This window comes from Atractosteus spatula, chromosome 10, assembly GCF_055471065.1.
Source record: "Atractosteus spatula isolate fAtrSpa1 chromosome 10, fAtrSpa1.hap1, whole genome shotgun sequence".
Lineage (NCBI taxonomy): Eukaryota > Metazoa > Chordata > Actinopteri > Semionotiformes > Lepisosteidae > Atractosteus > Atractosteus spatula.
The window spans coordinates 5,260,112-5,275,938 of NC_142715.1; the positions used below are offsets into that span (position 1 = coordinate 5,260,112).

Genomic DNA, 15,827 nt, shown 5'->3' on the forward strand with positions numbered 1-15,827 from the left:
CGAAGTATTTAACTAGCATGTGAAATAGCGTGTGAAAAAGTGGTAGTTTTAAGCTTTTCTGCTAATATAATATGGAATCGATATTGATTTAAATCGTGTTCTGATTTAAATCGCAAACGCGTGTTTAATTATATGTGTTTTGTAATCATAATCAGGCTAATGCAACATAAATTGATACAGTATCTTTGTCTTCTAAGCATCTTAATAAACTTTCAGCATAGCTTTCTACCCGTCAAGATTTATATTTCTTGGGATTTTGGGATCAAACGTGGAAGGATTAGATTATAATCGTTTTTATTTGTCAAATACGTGATTGTATTTCTGAATGTTATGTGACACCTACAGTAGTTCACTGCTTTAAATACATCGAATTAAGAAAGTTATGTGTAGCACTTTAGATCTTTTTTCTGAACCAGGGAAAATCTGATCATGTTTCTCTATAACAATAATAAAAAAAACTTTATTTTACATATCGCCTTTAAAAGTGGCATCTCAAAGCAATACAGTAGATCGAAAAACAGTTAAAAGGGACCAAATTAAATACCAGACAATCGCAAACGCATTTTCAATAAAATTATTTTATTCATTCAGCAGTTTGTGAGAGGAACATCCAGCAGGGAGAGACACACACACCGGTTTTCATTGACAAAATTGTTTTTTTTCAATTCCTTTTGTCTAACAGGAATGTTTTGTTTGTGGACAGACTGTTAGACAAGAGGAAAAGACCGCCTCCTCCTACGAAGCATTAATCGCGTATCTAAGGAAAATTGCAGTATACCTTTGTTCATGCACATCAATATACAGTACAGTATCTCAATTTGTATTTCGATAAAAAAAATCGTTTGCCCAGCCACTACTGTTGTTATTGTTTTTATCCTGTAAAGCGTTTTCTTTTTCTGCGTTTTCCATTTCCTTTTTCTGATCACTCGCTTTCTGGATACACATCTCACCTGTCCTGTTCTTTGTTTTCCTGGTTTGCTGATTATGCCTGCTGCGGTCCACTCCTACCCTCACACCTAAAGAATACTATTTTAAATTTCTTGGCGCAGTTCATTAACCCTTGTATGTGCTGTCCGCGCCCAAAATGCATTTAAAAAAAAAGTAAAAAACCGCGCTCAAAATGCAATTTAGAGCTTAATAAGATACACTCCACAGGCAAAATTAAAGACGATTATAATCTGTAATCTTTCCACTTGTACTGTGAGTCATCGGACAGTTTCTGCTTTGTGTAAGGATGGTGAGAAAGCTGTGTTCAATGTATTTAAGGGACTCAAAAGTAAAAGAAGATGCTTCATATTGCTTGACTAATTTTAAAAACCAAGTTATAAATGCAGACGCTCCCTCGGTGCCGCACCGGGTGTAAATATCAAAGTATACATTCCCAACAAGAATTGTACCCATCTGTCATGCAAATAAAACACCTTGAATTGAATTGAGGGAGAGATGGGGGTAGTGGGACAGAGATACTGTAGACAGACTCAAGGCAAATAAGATACTTATGGGTACGCAGGCATTCACGACAGCAACATACGAAACGTTTGCACGTACTGTATAGTTAAGTTATTACTTGGTTTTCAAAGTGCAACGAAATACAATATTGTTGTTGCTGCTGTTCTGGTTGTTTTTATCCCGTAAAGCGTTTTGAGAAGCCACCTTTAAAGGCGATATATACTGTAAAACCAATGATTCTTATGGAATGTGTTCCGCAGGAGATTCAAATTTTTATTTATTTATTTTTTAATCGCGTATCTTAGGAAATCTCAGTATAACTTTGTTCATGAACAGTGGCATGTTACATTATCATTCGTTTTTTTAACAAGGCTCGCCAGCTAATGTGAATCGAAACCTGTCTTGCTAGCTTTTAAAGTCGTGCATGTGTAAACTGTACTAGAGGGCATGCAAGTTACTCTGCCCCTTTCGGCTGCAGGGAGTCCCTCTGCTGCAACACACAGCAGACAGAACGGGAGACTATTGCCTTTCATATCTGACACCAGTGAAGTAAAAGGGGTGTCTAAAGGGGTGACTTCAGACCACATTTTAGTTACTTTATTTTGTTTACTTTTAACATTTCTGTAATTTACAGTAGATGTCACAATAGAAACCCGAAGCCTATTATACTCAGTCTAGCCTTGGATCCTCTGAGTCCCTTGACTCAGTTATTGCATATTAATTTCTTGAGATACGCGATTCCATATTATATTCCCTTTTAATCAAATTCTAAAAGTATGCTTGTTGACTCCGGTATCGCGTTAGTTAAAGACTTCGATGCTTAAAATGTTTAGGGAGAAATGGAATACTGGTGTGTATGTTTTCGTTAAAGTACCGAGACCAGCCATATACTGAATGTTTAAGTTCCAAAATTAATATCGTTTATGGACTTCACACGCGTTGCAGTATGCTCCTATTCTTTTTATGCTCAGGCACTAAAATCTCCCTTCTGCTTTGTGTAAGGATGGTATCAAGAGCAATCTTAAGTGGTGAGAAAGCTGTGTTCAATGTATTTAAGGGACTCAAAAGTAAAAGAAGATGCTTCATATTGCTTGACTAATTTTAAAAACCAAGTTATAAATGCAGACGCTCCCTCGGTGCGCTGCTCTGGTGCGCCGGCTGTTACACAGTGCCTGTCTGCCGTAAGCGTTACAATATACATACCCAACACTGCTTGTACCCATCTGTCATGCAAATAAAACACCTTGAATTGAATTGAATTGAGGGGAGAGGGGGGGAATACTAAAGCCAATACTGGCTCAATACCCTCAATGGGCTTTGACGTGCTAATGCGTTGGTTTAACAGTCCGGGTGTGGCAGGCTTCCAATGTCAACTCGACTCGATTGGAAGACAATGAACGTATTTTAGCCCTAAATGAATTAATAGCAAACATGGTTTACATAAAATACATTTTTCCAAGAAAGTTTATAATAATACGATCTATAGTTGAAATCTGAGCCTACTTTAAAAATAAAGGAAAAGCATTTTCAGAGAGTAATCATGCTGTGTTTATGTAGAAAAAGCGATTAGGTTTACGAGCAATCTAATTACCTATTCGCTTAAAACGCTATTAAAAATTTACTCTGTTGCACACACACACACAATAGAAGCAGGCACCGCTGTCAGAAGGGAAGATATGTTCAAAATATCGCAAATATCGATCATGTTGCGATATTTTGAAATATAAAAGTCAATTGATTGTCCATAATATCGCTATTCTATTTTTTCGAAGAAATGTTTGTTAAAAGAAAAGTGCAGCACCAGCTGGATTCGAAAACACAACCTGTCAGCTGGTAGTCACGTCTACAAGACAGCTCACATGAACAGGCAGGCGAAACAGCCCTACACAGCCCTGTCGCAGCACGCGAATACCGTTATTAAATTCTTTAGATACGCGATTCCATATTATATTCCCTTTTAATCAAATTCTAAAAGTATGCTTGTTGACTCCGGTATCGCGTTAGTTAAAGACTTCGAAGCTTAAAATGTTTAGGGAGAAATGGAATACTGGTGTGTATTTTTTTCTTTAAAGTACCAAGACCAGCTATACACTGTATGTTTATGTTCCAAAATTAATATCGTTTATGGCCTTCACACGCGTTGCAGTATGCTCCTATTCTTTTTATGCTCAGCTACTAAGATTTCCCTTCAGTGGTAAAATTCAATACCTACAACGGGCACAGCAAAGACGTTTACTGTCTTTCCACGACAGACCAACGGACCACGAGTGCCCCTGTCGGTCAACCAATCACGTACTGCGGTGCCCCGCGTCATCTTGCGTCATACTGAGCGACGTCACCTGCGGTACGTGTCTGTAACGCGCACTTTGAATGGCTGCATCTGTACTTACCTGGCAGGGGAGATACCTTGATCAAGAAAGAGGTTCACCCAGGGCGAGGCTCGGCCATTGCACTCCGGCTGTGCTGACCCCTGCGAATTCCCCAAATGTGGGAATCTCGACTGCATCATTTCTGGTAGTGGGGGACTGCGTTCGCGCTCTCCCCTGATGTGCTTGGTCCAATATCAGATACGGAAGAGTTACGCCACCACGAGCTGCGATAGGATCCCAGTTCGAAAGGAGTCGATGCCACTGCCGGTTCCCGGTTTCTTTTAGTTAGAGGTCCGGAGAAGCATTTCAAGCTGGTTACACTACTCCTTCCGGACATTCATTCCCTTTTCAAAGTCAGTCGTTTTGCTGTAGTCTGCATCATTTAGGCTGATTATCAAGGTTAGCCTTTATTTGGTCATGGGGGCCTCGGTACTGTATGCTAATTCTAAAGACAGTTTCACCCGTTTTCTGATTGCTAGGTTCTGTACCAGCGCAGACATGTCAAACAGTGAATGGCTGTACCTCTATTGTATCCGTGCTCAGTGAATGAAATCAGTAATAAATGAATATATATATAGTTATATGAAAAACAAGTGGTTTATCGACTCATCTTCATTTGCAGATTTAGAGGCAGCTTCGATATTCGTTTTACAAGCGGGTTTTTTTTTTATATGGGTCACACACATGCCATAGCAACAAAACATCTGTAGAGATGAGGCTATAGATCACCTTTCCATCCTCCAGGTTTTCCCCCCAAAGCCTACGGCACCAACGGCAACTCCTGCTGGCCGAAAAAGCAAGAGCTTGCAGCACCTGGTATTCCCAGGTGGTCTCCCATCCAAGTACTAACCAGGCCCAACCCTGCTTAGCTTCTGAGATCAGATGAGATCGGGCACGTTCAGGGTGGTGGGGCCACAAGCGAAATCAGCACCGCCTGACTCGCTACTTGAAGCTGTGTGTGGCTGGGGCTCCGTGCCCCCCCAGCGGGACTGAAGAATCGTTCGTGTGCAACTCTTTGGAAAGGAGCCTCTTTCCAAATCGCGTTGCGTGCCTTTATGTTGGCGAATGTGCTCCCTTGTGTTGGCTTGTCCCGCACTGGAGGAGGACAAACAAACTGCACGGAGGAGCACAAGGCAAGTCTTCACAAGACAAAAACCTCCAGTGCACAGCACTCTGAAAACATTTCTGGGCTGTCGCGTGTTTATTTCAGCACCTAAAGCGCACCAGTCCAACACGTCGGCCGGGCGCGCGGCGCCTCCGCCCTCTTGTGGCCTTGCGGCGTCAGAGCAGGAGGCTCCTTCTCGCTGCCTTTCCGCTGTGTTGCAGAGCCCCGAGAGGGAACCTGGAGCGCACACTTTGTGGGGGGCGGGGGACCGCGTTCGCGCTCTGCCCCCGGTCTCTTGCGCAAGTACTAAATCTCACGGCTCCAGCCAGCGGCCAGGAGACAAGTACAATATCGCGGGACAGGGGGACCTCGTCATTGATTGTTACATATGAGACGGGGATTAGGAGGAGACCCCGACTGATTGGTAAAGGGGAACACTAACACCAGAGTGACACCCCCGGCGTCTCTTTTTGAGAGACGCCTTGGGATTTCTTAATGGCCAAGGAGGGTCGGGACCTCGGTTTTACGCCTCCCCCGAAGGACGGCGCCTGTTTGTGCAGCAGAGTGTCGCCCTCAGGATGCTGGGGCATAAGAAAGCCACACAGAGCGCAGGGTGAGCGCTCCCTACTGGTCCCAGTCACACCTCTTGCAGGAGCAGCAGCAACCTGAGCTTTTCCGGGGGGAATCTCCCATCCGGGTGCCGGCTAGGCTCACACCTGCTGGGCTGCCGTGGGTGAGCCCAGTCGAGAGTCGCAGGGTGAGATCTAGTCACCGGGGAGAAATGATACAAGCGAAGGATTACTCGGCTCCCAGCACTTGAAAAGACCGACAAATGACTCGTTCCCGCCGGAGCTGAATGTACCTGCATGTGTCGTGTCGTCTTCTTCCCCCGCCCCGCTGTGTTTGCTGTATTGTCTTTGAAGCCGGCCCCCGAGACGAGACGGGCTGTTCCTGTGCCCCAATTAACACTTTACAGGTGCCATTCCCAGGCGTTGTGGCCATTGTCGGTGGTCACACGCGATAAGATAAGGTGGAGGAGAGCGGGGCATGCCCAGCGCCAGACATTCAAGGAGGGGGCTGTGCGAGGTGAGGTGAGGTGCGACACGCCGGAGCCCCGACGCTGCTAATGCGGAGCACTTGTTGAACTGGCATTGAAAGGACGTGTGCGCATGGAGCGAGCCTTCCCTGCGGCGGAGCGTGGAAACTTTCTCCCCGCGCTGCAGGAGTTGTGTGCGCTGCAGCGGTGCCGAGAGAACAGCACAGAAGGCAGCAGGCTCTGGAGAGCGGGTAAGAGACGGAGCCTTGTGGGCAGGCGAGCAGGCCCGTTTTTTGGAAATTGCTGAAAAGGCTCTGGTGTTTGTTCGGTGTGTGGCAGGCGCACGACGCGAGCTTGCGTAGCGATCTGCCGGTCTGGTGTTATGCAAATGAGGCCGAATTGCATCCCGGGACATGCTGCGAATGCGCAATGGCGACTGCAGATGTGTAGGAAACGGCGCGCTCGTCTTCTCGTTTTGCCCACACTTTTGAGTGTTAGGGTGGCGTGTGAGTGTGCGAAAGAGTGGGCCCAGCAGGAGGCGGTGGCGTGCGGGGCGAGGAGCTGGCCTAGGCTGCGCGATTTGTGCTGTGGGTGCGGGCCGCTTGCAGGGACTTGTACAGCTCATACTTACCTGGCAGGGGAGATACCTTGATCAAGAAAGAGGTTCACCCAGGGCGAGGCTCGGCCATTGCACTCCGGCTGTGCTGACCCCTGCGAATTCCCCAAATGTGGGAATCTCGACTGCATCATTTCTGGTAGTGGGGGTCTGCGTTCATGCGTTCTCCCCTCGCAGTGGCATGCCCGCAGTTCTTGTCTTTCCAAAGGTCTAGAAGGCAATCGAAGATCCTGAAGAGTGCTTGAGCTGGTATCGCTCTAGGTTGAGCCTAGGGGGTTAAGGCCAAGCAGCAGCTGAGCTGGGTGGGATCCGGCAGCAACGTTTTCTCTCTGCTCTCTCCTCTCCCCTCCCCCCCCCCCTTTCTTTTGCTCCGCCTCCTTGGCCTCTTGGCTGGGAGTAGGTATACGTGGCCTGCCCACGGTGCCTGCTTTCTTCCTCGAGACTCGGAAGCGCTATCCTCTCTCTCTCTGCCTCCTTGGCCTCCTTGGCCTCTTGGCTGGGAGCAGGTACACGTGGCCTGCCCGCGGTGCTTGCTTTCCACCTTGAGACTCGGAAGCGCTATCCGCTCCCGCTCTCTCTCTCTCTCTCCCTCTCTCTCTGCCTCCTTGGCCTCTTGGTTGGGAGCAGGTACACGTGGCCTGCCCGCGGTGCTTGCTTTCTTCCTCGAGACCCGGAAGCACTTTCCGCTCTCCTCTCAATTCAATTCAATTCAATTCAATTCAAGGTGCTTTATTAGCATGACCGATGGGTGCAATCAGTGTTGCCAAAGCAAATGAAAGTAATGATATTTACATGAAACAAAACAAAAATAGAAGTAAAATAAAGTCTACAGACATATTACAGACATTTACAACAAAGACATATTATAATATATTGACATATTCTGTAGGCGGCTGGAGCATTATTGGGAGACAGACTCACTGTTCCTCAGGGTGTGACAGGAGATCACATACTGGGCTGCCAGTTCAACTGAGTTCCCTCCTCCCTCTCCCAGTAGGATTGGGACCCGTTGTGATTCTGGCAGGTGTGGGAACTCTGGGATTAGATTTCTGAATTTAGGGAAGAATGTTTCTCTAATCCCAGAGTATCTGTCACAGTGCAGTAGGAAGTGCACCTCTGTCTCTGTTTCTCCACGCTGGCAGTGGGAGCACAGCCTGTCCTCTTTGGGCAGCCAGGTCTGCCTGTGTCGCCCAGTTTCTATGGCCATGCTGTGGTCACTGAGCCTGTACTTCGTCAGGGTCTGTTTCTGTTTGTTATTTTTTATTTTGGTCAAATATTCAGCTAGTGTGTATTGTCTGTTTAAGGTTCTGTAACATTCCAGTTTATGTTGTGTCTGTGTGTGTGTGTCCCAGTGTGTGAGATATTGCTGTTTGATCTGTGCTGTGATGTGGTTGAGTCTGGGTTGTGGTGCTCTAGCAGTGCTGTCCTGAGGCTGGTTAGTGTCGGTGTGGCTCAGGTCGGTGAGCCTCAGGACCAGCTGGCTCAGGGGGCTCTGTTTTGGGCTCAGCTCTTGGCTCAGCAGGGCTTTGTGGTGGTAGGAATTTTGGTCACTGTTTTTTAGGTGTAGCCAATACTTGAATATTCTTTTCTGTATGTTTATCAATAGTGGGTACTGGCCTAATTCGGCCCTGCACCCGTTGTTAGGAGTTCTTCTCTGCACACGGAGGATGTTTCTACAGATCTCCATGTGCAGAGTTTCTGTGGGGTGTTTGTCCCATTGGGTGTAATCCTGGTCTGTGAGGGGACCCCACACTTCACTGCCGTATAGGGCAATGGGTTGGATTACACTTTCAAGTATTTGGAGCCTTTGTTGGTGGGTTGATGTTGAAGAGCCTCCTTCTTATTGCGTAGAAAGCCCTGAGTGCCTTCTCCCTCAGTGCCTTCACTGCCAGGTCAAAACTCTTGGAAGAGCTGATGGTGAGACCGAGATATGTGTAGCTGGATGTGTGCTCCAATGTGTTGTTGTTCAGTGTGAATTTGTACCTGTTTCCCTGGGGTCTGGCTTTCTTCTGGAAAACCATAACTCTGGTCTTGTCCAGATTGACTGTCAGTGCCCAGGCCTGACAGTACTGCTCCAGCAGTGCCAGGTTCTGCTGCAGCCCCTGTTCTGTGGGCGACAGCAGGACCAGGTCATCTGCGTAGAGCAGGAACTTGATTTCTGTGTCGTGTAGTGTGAGACCAGGAGCTGCAGACTGCTCCAACATTCCTGCTAATTCGTTGATATAGATATTGAACAGTGTTGGGCTCAGGCTGCAGCCCTGTCTCACCCCGCGGCCTTGGGTGAAGAATTTAGTCCTTTTGTTTCCAATTTTCACTGCACATTTGCTCTCTGAATACATTGATTTAATTATGTCGTACACTTTGCCCCCTATGCCGCTTTGGAGTAGTTTATAAAACAATCTCTCATGCCAAATCGAGTCAAATGCTTTTTTGAAATCGACAAAGCAGGCAAAAATTTTTCCTTTGTGTTTTTGGTGGACGTGTTTGTCTATCAGTGTGTGCAGGGTGTAAATGTGATCAGATGTGCGGTGATCTGGCAAGAAGCCAATCTGACTTTTACTCAGGACATTGTGTTCGGTAAGGAAGGCCAGTATTCGTGTATTTAGGATACTGCAGAATACCTTCCCCAGGTTACTGTTCACACAGATGCCCCGGTAGTTGTTGGGATCGAGTCTATCTCCACTCTTATAGATGGGCGTGATCAGTCCTTGGTTCCAGGCCTCGAGGAAACATCCAGCTGTCATGATGAGATTGAAGAGTTTGAGCAGGGCTTGTTGCAACTTTGGGCTGCTGTGTCTCAGCATCTCATTTATGACACCATCATGGCCACAGGCTTTGCGTGGTCTGAGGGCCTGGAGTTTGTCCAGTAGCTCCTGCTCAGTGATTGGGGAGTCTAAGGGGTTTTGGTTGTCTTTGATAGCCAATTCCAAAATTTTGAGTTTTTCATAAATGGTGTTTTGGTCTGATTGATTTGTATTTGGGAGCTTTTCATAGAGATTTTCAAAGTATGTTTGCCAGATTGTTCCATTTTGGATGGCCAATTCTTCTGGTTTTGATTTGTTTAAGTTGTTCCACTTCTCCTAGAAACAGTTCTGATTTAGTGACTCCTCAATTTCTGCAAGTTGTTTGTCTATGTATGTGTTTCTTTTCTTTTTCAGCATGTGTTTGTAAAGTTTTACCATGTCACAGTACCTGAGTCGCAGATCTGTGTTGTGTGGTTGTCTGTGTTTTTCATTTGAGACTTTTCGTAGTGCATTTCTGATGTTTTTGCACTCCGTATCAAACCACTTTTCTTTTGCTTTTTGGTAGTTTTTTGATTTAGTTGTTTTTAGCTTAGATTTTGATGCTAGTTTGTGGAATAGGTGATTTAGTTTTTGTGTGGCCAAGTTGATGCCTAATTTGTTGGTTTGATACGGAGTGTTTAGGAATGTGTCCATCAGTGTCTGAATTTCGTCATGGCCCAGTGCAGTTTGGTATCTGTCTAGGCTGTCTGTGTCCCATCTGTATGCCTGGTTGAGGTCATACAGCTGGCTGGGCTGTGTCAGTGTGTCTCTGTACTGGTGTGCTCTCTTCATGTAGAGTGTGATCTGGCTGTGGTCGGACAGGGGAGTTTGTGGCCTGACAGTGAAGGCACTGATACAGGAGGGGTCCAGGTCGGTGATGGCGTAGTCCACCACACTGCTACCCAGAGCTGAGCTGTAGGTGAACCTGCCTAGAGAGTCCCCTCTAGTCCTGCCGTTGACGATGTACAGGCCCAGCCCTTGACAGAGCTGCAGCAGCTCGCGCCCGGTGCTGTTGACCTATCTCTCAATAATAGTAATACACTTTAACGAGTTGAACCAGTTCTTTAACAGGTTTGATTCTGGGTCCTCTGTGGCGCAACACCCATCCCCCCACAGCCACACGCTCCCTAACCCTTCACAGCTGCGACTGCCCAATACCTCCTCCATCCCCCCACAAACATGGCCGCCTACAGCCACAACCCCCGACGGCTACTCACCCACCCATCCCCCACAGCTGCCACTCTCCAACACCTCCGCCATTAACACCTGCAGCACTAAAAGCACTATGAGCACCAACCCCCAGGCCAGGCTGACCATCACAACTGACCAGGTGAAGAAGGAGCTGAAGAGGCTGCACGAGGGTAAGGCCGCAGGACCAGATAACATCTGTCCCAGAGTTCTGAGGGCCTGTGCTGATCAGCTGAGCGGAGTGCTCCAGCAACTGTTCAACCTGAGCCTGCGCTTGGAAAGAGTCCCGGTGCTCTGGAAGACATCATGCCTGGTCCCGGTACCAAAGAAAGGGCGCCCCTCTGTCCTCAACGACTACAGACCAGTTGCACTGACTTCTCACATCATGAAGACACTGGAAAGGCTGGTCTTATCCCACCTGAGACCCCTGGTCAGCTCATCACTGGACACCCTACAGTTTGCCTACCAGCCCAGTGTTGGTGTGGAGGATGCGATCATCTACATGCTGCAAAGGGCCTACTCACACCTGGACAGGGCTGGCAACACTGTAAGGATCATGTTTTTCGACTTCTCCAGTGCCTTCAATACCATCCAGCCCTTACTTCTAAGGAGGAAGCTGGAAGAGATGCAAGTCGATGCCTCCACGACCTCGTGGATCACTGACTACCTGACAGGCAGACCACAGTCTGTGAGACTTCAGAACTGTGTGTCTGAACAGGTAGTGAGTAACACAGGGGCACCTCAAGGGACAGTTCTTTCTCCATTCCTCTTCACCCTCTATACTTCGGACTTTAAGTACAACTCAGAGTCATGCCACCTGCAGAAGTTCTCAGATGACTCTGCAATTGTGGGATGTATCAAGGGTGAGCAGGAGGAGGAGTACAGAGGACTGGTCAGCAGCTTTGTGGAGTGGTGTGGGGTAAACCACTTGGAACTGAATGTTACAAAGACAAAGGAACTGGTGGTAGATTTCAGGAGGAAAAAGGTCAAACCTACTCCTGTCTACATCCATGGGAGTGGCGTGGAGATGGTGGACTCGTACAAGTACCTGGGAGTGCACATCGACGATAGACTGGAATGGTCTAAGAACACCGAGGCCATCTATAAGAAGGGACAGAGCCGACTCTACTTCTTGAGGAGGCTCAGGTCCTTCAATGTGTGTAGTAAGATGCTACACATGTTCTATCAGTCGGTGGTAGCGAGTGCCATTTTCTACGCAGTGGTGTGCTGGGGCTCGGGGATTAGAGCAGTAGATTCCAAAAGGCTGAACAAGCTCATCAGGAGAGCAAGCTCTGTCATTGGGTCTGACCTGGACTCCTTGGAGGTAGTGGCTGAGAGGAGAATGATGTCCAAACTAGAGGCCATCATGGACAACTTCTCCCATCCCCTCTATGACAGGCTTGCAGGAATGAAGAGCACGTTCAGCAATAGACTGATTCATCCACGGTGCAACAGGGAGCGCTACAGGAGGTCATTCTTGCCGTCTGCCATAAGACTGTACAACGCATCCACCTTGCGTCTTGGCAGAGGCAACATCGACAGTGACCTGTATCTGGATTAAACGCATCTACACATCTACTGCTACATCTGTTCTCTTCTTCTTCTTTTTCTTTTTCTTTTTCCCGTTTACAACCACTTTCTGTGCAATATATGCCAGGGACCTGTGCAATACATTTATATTTATATCTACAGTTACATCTATATTTATATCCATATGTGTGATATGAGTGTGATATGATTTTCTGTGTACTGTTCTGTTCTAGTTTGTTCTTGTGCGTCTGGACTGTGAGTAACTCTTGTATTGTATTGTATGTATTGTACTATTATTATATAATTCGTTACATTGTGGCTGTGTTGTGTGTGTTAAGCTGCTGTTGCACTGCAATTTCCCTCACGGGATCAATAAAGTATCTATCTATCACTGTGTGATCCTCTGTCCGAGACAGAGGAACAGACAATGAGCCCGTCTCTCAATAATAATAATACAATGTGTGATCTCCTGTCCCAGCCTGGGAAACAGTGAGTCAGACTCTCAATAATAATAATACAGTGTGTGATCTTCTGTCCCAGCCTGAGGAACAGACAGTGAGCCTCTGAGTTCCTGTGAGGAACAGGAAGTGCACCTCTGGATCACTGTCTGTTCCCCAGGCTGGGACAAGAGATCACACACTGTATTATTATTGAGAGTCAAACTCACTGTCTGTTCCTCAGGCTGGGATAGTAGATCACACTGTATTATTATTATTGAGAAACAGGCTCACTGTGTCTTCGTTTGGACTGGGACAGTAGATCACACACTGTATTACTATTACTGAGAGAGAGGCTTACTGTCTGTTCCTCAGGCTGGGACAGGAAATCACACATTGTATTATTATTGTTGAGAGACAGGCTCACTATCTGTTCCTCTGGCTGGGGCAGGAAATGACACACTGTATTATTATTACTGAGATACAAGGTCACTGTCTGTTCCTGTGGCTGGGACTGGAGATCACACACTGTTCTATTATTATTGAGAGACATGCTCACGGTTTGTTCCTCAGACTGGGACAGAACATTCCGCACTAGGTTATTATTATTGAGAGACAGGCTCACTGTTCCTCAGGCTGGGACAGGAGATCTCACTGTATTATTATTGAGAGACAAACTCACTGTCTGTTCCTCAGGCTGGGACAGTAGATCACACTGTATTATTATTATTGAGAGTCTGGCTCACTGTTCCCCAGGCTGGGACAGGAGATCCCACACTGTATTATTATTATTTAGAACTGACTCACTGTCTGTTCCTCAGGCTGGGACAGTAGATCACACTGTATTATTATTATTGAGAGTCTGGCTCACTGTTCCCCAGGCTGGGACAGGAGATCCCACACTGTATTATTATTATTGAGAAACTGACTCACTGTCTTTTCCTCAGTCTGGGACAGGAGGTCACACACTGTATTATAATTATTGAGAGTCTGACTCACTGTTCCCCAGGCTGGGACAGGAGATCACACTCTGTATTATTATTATTTCGAGACAGGCTCACTGTTTGTTCCTTAGGCTGGGACAGGAGATCCCACCCTGAATTATTATTATTGAGAGACAGGCTTACCCTCTGTTCCTCAAGCTGAGACAGGACACCACATACTGTACTATTATTGATTGACAGGCTCACTGTTCCTCAGGCTGGGACAGGAGATCCCACACTGTATTATTATTATGGAGAGACGGGGTCATTGTCTGTTCCTCTGGCTGGGACAGTGGATCACACAGTGTATAATTATTATAGAGAGACAGGCTCACTGTCTGTTCCTCAGGCTGGTACAGAGGATCACACACTATATTATTATTATTTAGAGACAGGCTCACTGTCTGTTCCTCAGGCTGGGACAGAAGATCACACACTGTATTATTATTATTGAGAGTCTGACTCACTGTTTCCCAGGATGGGAAAGGAGATTACACACTGTATTATTATTATTAAGAGACAGACTCACTGTCTGTTCCTCTGGCCGGGGCAGGAAATGACACACTGTATTATTATTACTGAGATACAAGCTCACTGTCTGTTTCTCTGGCTGGGACTGGAGATCACACACTGTATTATTAGTATTGAGAGACAAGCTCTCTGTCTGTTCCTCAGGCTGGGACAAGAGATCACACACTGTATTATTATTATTGTGAGACAGGCTCATGGTCTTTTCCCCAGGCTGGAAGAGAAGATCACACTGTATTATTATTGAGAGTCTGGCTCACTGTTCCCCAGGCTGGGACAGGAGATCCCACACTGTATTATTATTATGAGACATGCTCATTGTTTGTTACACAGACTAGGACAGGACATCCCACACTGGATTATTATTATTGAGAGAGGCTTACTGTCTGTTCCCCAGGCTAGTACAGGAGATCACACACTGTTATATTATTATTGAGAGACAGGCTCACTAGCTGTTCCCCAGACTGGGACAGAAGATCACAAACTGTCTTATCATTGAGAGACAGTCTCACAGTCTGTTCCTCAGGCTGGGACAGGAGATCACACACTGTATTATTATTATTGAGAGACAGACTCACTGTCTGTTCCTCAGGCTGGGACAGGAGATCCCACACTGTATTATTATTATTGAGAAACAGGCTCACTCTGTCTTCGTTTGGGTTGGGACAGTAGATCACACACTCTATTATTATTATTGAGAGACAGGCTCACTGTCTGTTCCTCAGACTGGGACAGGAGATCACACACTGTATTATTATTATTGAGAGACGGGGTCATTGTCTGTTCCTCAGGCTGGGAGAGGAGATCCCACACTGTATTATTATTACTGAGAGATAGGGTCACTCTCTGTTCCTCAGGCTGGGACAGGAGATCACACACTGTATTATTATTGTTGAGAGACAGGCTCACTGTCTGATCCCCAGGCTGGGGCAAGAGATCACACACTGTGTTATTATTACTGAGAGAGAGGCTCACTGTTCCTCAGGCTGGGACAGTAGATCACACTGAATTATTATTATTGAGAGTCTGGCTCACTGTTCCCCAGGCTGGGACAGGAGATCACACTGTATTGTTATTATTGAGAGACAAACTCACTGTTCCTCAGGTAGGGACACGAGATGACACACCGTATTATTATTATTTAGAGACAGACTCACTGTCTTTTCCTCAGTCTGGGACAGGAGGTCACACACTGTATTATTCTTGAGAGACAAGCTCACTGTCTGTTCCTCAGGCTGGGACAGTAGATCACACTGTATTATTATTATTAATATTATTGAGAGTATGGCTCACTGTTCCCCAGGCTGGGACAGGAGATCCCACACTGTATTATTATTATTTCGAGACAGGCTCACTGCTTGTTCCTCAGGCTAAGACAGGAGATCCCACACTGAATTATTATTATTGAGAGACAGGCTTACTCTCTGTTCCTCAAGCTGAGACAGGACATCACATACTGTATTATTATTGATTGACAGGCTCACTGTTCCTCAGGCTTGGACAGAAGATCACACACTGTATTATTATTGAGAGATAGGCTCACTGTCTGTTCCTCAGGATGGGACAGGGGATCACACAGTGTATTATTATTATTGAGAGAGAGGCTCACTGTCTGTTCCTCAGGCTAGGACAGGAGATCACACACTGTATTATTATTGTTGAGAGACATGCTCAAGGTTTGATCCTCAGACTGGGACAGGGCATTCCACACTAGGTTATTGTTATTGAGAGACAGGCTCACGGTTTGATCCTCAGACTGGGACAGGGCATTCCACACTAGGTTATTATTATTGAGAGACAGGC

The 15,827-nt window shown here is 46.4% G+C and overlaps 3 non-coding genes across 3 annotated transcripts; 2 read left to right on the top strand and 1 right to left on the bottom strand.

The window, feature by feature from the left end:
* The first annotated feature begins 3,831 nt into the window (after positions 1-3,831).
* Positions 3,832-3,995, top strand: LOC148824536 (U1 spliceosomal RNA). The gene has a single exon (XR_016093071.1). It is a non-coding gene; the product is annotated as a U1 spliceosomal RNA (small nuclear RNA).
* Positions 3,996-4,619: 624 nt separating this feature from the next.
* On the bottom strand, positions 4,620-4,738 carry LOC148824537 (5S ribosomal RNA). Its single transcript, XR_016093074.1, has one exon. It is a non-coding gene; the product is annotated as a 5S ribosomal RNA (ribosomal RNA).
* Positions 4,739-6,582: 1,844 nt separating this feature from the next.
* LOC148824538 (U1 spliceosomal RNA) lies at positions 6,583-6,746 on the top strand. The gene has a single exon (XR_016093462.1). It is a non-coding gene; the product is annotated as a U1 spliceosomal RNA (small nuclear RNA).
* The last annotated feature ends 9,081 nt before the right edge of the window (positions 6,747-15,827 follow it).